Below are 6,196 nucleotides of genomic sequence, written 5' to 3'. Positions count from 1 at the left end.
TAAAGCTAATGTGTCAACAGAATGGCAGTCTGGGAAAAAAAACATTTGGATGAACATAGTGTGTGAGCTTGTTTGGTTCCTGTGAACGTTGTCAAAGTTAAATAAGGTTGTTTTACACAGTGGCAATTCACATGCCGAACGAAAGCAGATGCCATTTAAAATATGACGTTCCATTGTTTGTTTGTTTGGTGAAACTGTCTGAACCAGAATAGCTGCATACCAAGCTATCTAGGAAGTGTATACTACTTCCAGGTTACCATAACAATCAGGGGGGTGGGGGGGGGGGGGGGGGGCGTTATTGTTTCACAAATTTTGTCTATTGACTTATTTTTATCTAGACATTAAGTCTTGAATCACTAGTTATTCTGTGTTATTCTGAAAGTTTATTTCTTAAACATGTAGGCAGATCCCACAGATAAGGGATGGCTACCATACAGTAATGCCAATAAGCATCTGGGAACATGATACTGATAATTTGATAATGTTTTACAAAGTAGTTTGAACTACATTTTTTCAAAGTAATTGTAGTTTTGCAAGAAAACTACAATTACAATCTCTCTTTAGGGTACCTCTATCGTAATTCAACTACATTCAATGTGAACTAACTGGTAGTTTGTACTACGACACTTTCAGAGTAGTTTCCCCAACACTGTCAGTTACAGCTTGGTGGGGTGACACACACTTTAATTTATTTGTCATTCACAGTAAGGGAAAAAGGACTGAATCCATGCCTGTGTTTCTTTGAGCTAGAATGTATGTGTGTTTACGTGTATGTATGTGTATGCATGTCTCTCTCATACATTTACATGCATTACTATTATCAGTTACTCATAACACAGTAATAAATTTTTAAAAAGATATCTTGACAAAAACACATTTTCAACAATGAAATACAAAGGGCCAAGTTCCTTGAAATAATTTAGGAAACACTAGGTAGCATTGCTTTGGAATACAGCTAGTTTATTTTTGTGAGCTAAAATAGCCAATTTTGTCTGTTGTAGCTTGGCCTCATTTTGATCAATACGTTTAATGGTAGACCTATATTTTGCTAGATTGAATGAATGACTTATAGACAGTTCCTTGTTTGAGTGAGATATATTGAGATAATATTTAATGGAACTTTAACTGTTTTGTGTGTGTGTATATATATATATATATATATATATATATATATATATATATATGCACACACAAAACAGTTAAAGTTCCATTAAATATTATCATTATTACAACTGTATACATCTCAAATATAGAGTTCACTAAAATATTGGGATGGCAGGTATGCTATCCCGCCAAGTTACGCTAATATTTTACTTCTAGCATTGTATGCTTACAGTTCTACAATGGCACAATTCCTGCAGTGGGGGGCAGTGGTGAGCTTGCTGTGCCTCGTCGCTCTCCATTCTCATGCCGAAGAAGGTCAGTACAGTAATTAATCCAACAATAATACTAATAATGATAATAATCCTCTGTGTGCATGTGTGTGTGTGTGTGTGTGTGTGTTTATGTGTGTAAACTGATTTCATTTTGTGTCAAGAAGGTAATTTCTGGCATTTAGGAAGAGTACAGAGCATATAGGCATTCAATCTGTGCTGCAGGTTGAGTGCCTCCAAAGCAGGTAAACACATGGAACGTACACACACAGCTCAGTCTCCTCCATGTCCATCCTCCTCTCTTCCAGCTGGCATTGCTCCAGCAAGCAAGGTGCCCACAGCTGCAGAAGCGCTACAGAAACACGGCGATGGAAAATCGATGAGCAGGGAGGAGTTCATCAACTTCATCAAGGAGGACTTGGGCAGCTACATCATGGTGGGTGCACATGCATATACATGTGTGTATTTATGTGTGTGCGTGTGTTCCACCCTTCTTGTGGGGCGACATAGCTCAGGAGGTAAGAGCGGTTGTCCGGTAGTCGGACGGTTGACGGGGGTGTCGAGGTGTCCCTGATCAAGACACCGAACCGCTAATTGCTCTCAAGGAGCTGATTGGTACCTTGCATGGCAGCCTTTCACCATTGGTGTGTGAGTGTGTGTGTGAATGGGTGAATGAGAGGCATCAATTGTAAAGCACTTCGGATAAAAGCGCTATATAAATGCAGTCCAGTCCATTGTGGGGAGGTGTTAAGCGGAGTCAAAGGAGAGAGGACGAAATTCTCTGACTGGCATTGTTTACTGAAACACATCAAAATATATTTATCCAAGACGCAGCTCACAGATATACAGCCATTCACTACATGTAGCGGAGAGGTCAGCATGACCCTTATTCCGCTTAAAAATGTAAAACAACAACACCTATGCCAGTCACAATGCATAGATCAGATAGCTCGCTAACACTGCTTATGTTGCCACTGTATTATTAATGCATTTACTGAAACATAGAAAGCATTAATATTGGAATTATTAAAGTATACGGCATACAGATGCATTATATGTAACTGTTATTTCCCCGAAATCTAATAACAATAGCCTCTGCTTTCAATAGCACAGCCATAATTATACTATAAAATGGCAGAACTGCAACGTATACAGTCATAACAAAGTTACAAAACTATGCACATGAGTATTAACCTATAGTGAGGGTGTACAGTTGTTTGTCTTACCTGCAACACATCAAATTATATTTATCAGAGATGCAGCTCACACATTTACAGCTGTACACTGGACATACACGGTAGGGATCAGGCCCTGAGGGGCGAAAGACTTCAAATTGTCTCCCACTGTAGAGCTGCCACATGGTGGCTGGGAGTGCACCTCCTGCTAATTGTGTTCAGGCAGTAGTTCCAGTGTTTTGATCAACAAGCTGTTATCCTGTTTCATATGTATGTATGTTTGTGCATAAATATGTATGTTTGTGCATAAATATGAGTGTCTGTGTGTGTGTGTATGCATCGTCTCCAGATACTGAGCATTACTACATGTGCCTCTTGTTTCAAGAGAACAATCATCCACAAATACCCAGCCTGTCTCAATTGCAGTGTAGTCTGGTAAATCTGAAAAGAACAAAAAACCAATGAACATTAACTAAATAATAATTACAGTTATTTATAGTATGTTTATAGCATGTGAATTTCACTCCTTATCCATCCTTTTTAATGTCTTTATGAGTTAGAACACATACGAGAGTAACTGCTAGGTTTGGACCTAAAAGCGTCTTTGTATCTTATCGTTTTTCATATTGCATTCTGTATCATTTTACATTCTTTCTCTCCGCTTCTGCTCCTTCAATGTCATTCCTTCTCTCTCTTTCCCCTTCTTTCTTCTGCCTCCCTCATCCCCTACTCTTTTTTTGCCAACATTTGGCCATGCTCTCTATTGTGCACTACTTCCTTATGCTTCTCTCTCCTTTCTTCCCACCCTGATTTTGACTTGAAGGATCCAAGCGAGGATTTGCTGGACGAGTTGTGGGAAAACGCTGATGAAAATGATGATGACGTAGTGGATTCTTTGGAGTGCCAGGCATTCATCGACTACATCACAAATAAAGACGGCTGAGTCTGCTAATTCATTACCTGTCTGTAACCATCGGGTATATATGTTTTATGTCCTTCAACAAGGAATTTTCTATATTTTTATATCATATATGTCTTTGATCTACAAAATGCCTTAAACTACTGTTTAAATTCAGAAGTACAAACTTTATATTCTCATTGCAACATTCAGACAATGTAATTGTGCTGACATAACCTAATTGAAAAAAATTAGTTTTTTCTTTTAATGGATTATAATATGTTTATGGCTTTAAATTAATGCATTAAAATTCTTTATTCACTAAATTACTAGCAATACTCAATGTTTCTATGAAATGTGTCTTACTGATAATTAATTATATTTTCTGATTTCACTGCGTATGTTTTCTTTTAAGAGTATCTGTGCAGGCGATGTTTTCATTGTATGTTGAACAAATGTGAGACAAGGAATTCATATTTTGGTGTTAGGCAGGCAGTCAACAGCACCCATGAACTTTCAGATGCAATCTCAAAACAAGTCACAAGATGTCATCCTAAATTCATCATTTATACGTGGTGCTGTATAGTGCATCCTTTTCACTGAACACAACTATACATTTGAACAGCAGCTAATTTAGTTTCCTATCCATGTCAAATTATATTCCATCCCTTCTGTGTAATCTGTGTCAACTCAGTTGTGCCATGTTATGTTATTCAATAGCTAGGAACTGCTGTGTGCTAGATTCATAGTAATGAACACTCAGTGGCCACTTTATTAGGTACACCTATCTAGAACTGGGTAGGATCCCCCTTTTCTTCCAGAACTGCCTGAATTCTTTGCGGCATGGATTCAACAAAGTGCTGGAAAATTCCTTAGGGATTTTGGTCCATGCTGACTCCATAGCATCACACAGTTCCTGCTGATTTTTCAGCCACGCATTCATGCAGCGAACTTCATGTTCCACCTCATCTCGAAGGTGCTGTATTGGACTCAGTTCTGGGGTTTTTTCAGGCTGTTGGAGTATACTGAAGTCACTGTCACAAAACTAGCTCGAGATGATGCGCTTCGTGACATTATGCATTCTTTGGTGCATTATTCTGCGGGAAGTATCCATTTAAAAAAGAGTGGGCAAAAGGGAGGCACATGGTCAGCAGCAAAGTTTGATATGCCGTGGCAATCAAATGATGCTCAATAGGTATTAAGGGGCCTAACGTGTACCCAGAAAACGTTCCCCACACCATTATACCATCACCACTAGACTGCACTGTTGATGCAATGCATGATACATCCATGGAGTCATGCTGTTGATGCCAGATTCTGACCCTACCATCTGCATGTCGCAGCAGAAAGGTTCGTCAGGCCAGACAACATTTTTTCCTGGATCAGTCATCCAGCTTTGGTGACCACATGCCCACTGACTACAGCCTCATCTTTCTATTCTTAGCTGACAGGAATGGCACCAGGTGTGTGGTCCTCTGCTGCCGTAGCCCATTCACTTCAAGGTTCGACGCGTGGCGTGTTCAGAGGTGCTCCTTTGCACACCACGTTTGTAAACAGCGGTAATTTGAGCATTTGTGGCCTTTCTGTTAGTCTGAATGAGTCTTCACATTCTCCTCAGGCCTCTCTCATTAGCAAGATGTTTTCACCCACAGAACTGCCGGTCACTGGATGTTTTTTGCTTCTCGCATCATCCTCTGTAAACTCTACATCCCAGCATGAATATCTCGAGGACAGCTGTTTCTGAAATGCTGGAACCACCACTTCTGGCACCAAAAATCACACAGCGGTCAAAGTCACTTATACAGTAAAATACATCCTGCCCATTCTAATGTTTGGTTGAACAACATTTAAACCTCTTTACCATGTCTGCATGCTGTAGATATGCAGCCTCATTATTCGCTGTATTTGTAGAAGCAGGCTATTCGTGTTAATGAGCAGGCATACCTGATAACGTGGTCACTGAGCGTAGTTGTATAAACAAATATAGACATGCAATAAAATGCTTCTTTTAAAAATAAAAAAAAAGTAAGCAAACATACCTGGTACCCATATCAGGTGCTATTTCTTTATGTGATGAACTTTCCATAAGAATAGCACATTAAATTAATTGAGGCCAGTGGGGTAATAACTATCAGAAAATGATGAGAATAATGTGAGAGAAACAATAACAACAAGGAAAACATTGGAGAAAAAACAAAAGCGATCTCTTGGTAGTTTTTACTTTTAACTCTTATTTACTGCTGAATCAACATTTTTACCCTTACATTTTGACCATTATCCCCACTCTTCCTTGGGTCAACAATCAAGGCTTAAAATTTGCGGAAGCAAGAGGGCCATATCTCACATAGGGCCCATTATAGCCATGTTCATTTTACAAAGAAACACTGCAAAATCAAGCAAAATCATAAAACCCAAACTACAAAATGGATTCTAAATGCTAGAATACTGTATATCTTACATGCTCTATTTAAGTTCAACACTGTTCAGTTCACAGTTTTGTTCAGGCCAACCACTGCATGATGAAACATAGCCTTGTGGACTGTTGTGTTTGTTTATATTTCATTTATCATTTATTTTCCCAGGAGAGAGCCCCATTTTTCAATGTGGACCTGGCCAAAAAAAGTAGATTTCACCAAAACAAATACACAACTATGCACAAGACAACATTTACAATGACAACGCAGTAAAACAATGGTGTTAAACCAAGTGTTTTTGCTTGTCAAATATCACATCGATCCAAGCTAGTGCAA

This window comes from Anguilla anguilla, chromosome 1, assembly GCF_013347855.1.
Source record: "Anguilla anguilla isolate fAngAng1 chromosome 1, fAngAng1.pri, whole genome shotgun sequence".
In the NCBI taxonomy this organism is placed as follows: domain Eukaryota; kingdom Metazoa; phylum Chordata; class Actinopteri; order Anguilliformes; family Anguillidae; genus Anguilla; species Anguilla anguilla.
This window is presented reverse-complemented; position numbering follows the sequence as displayed.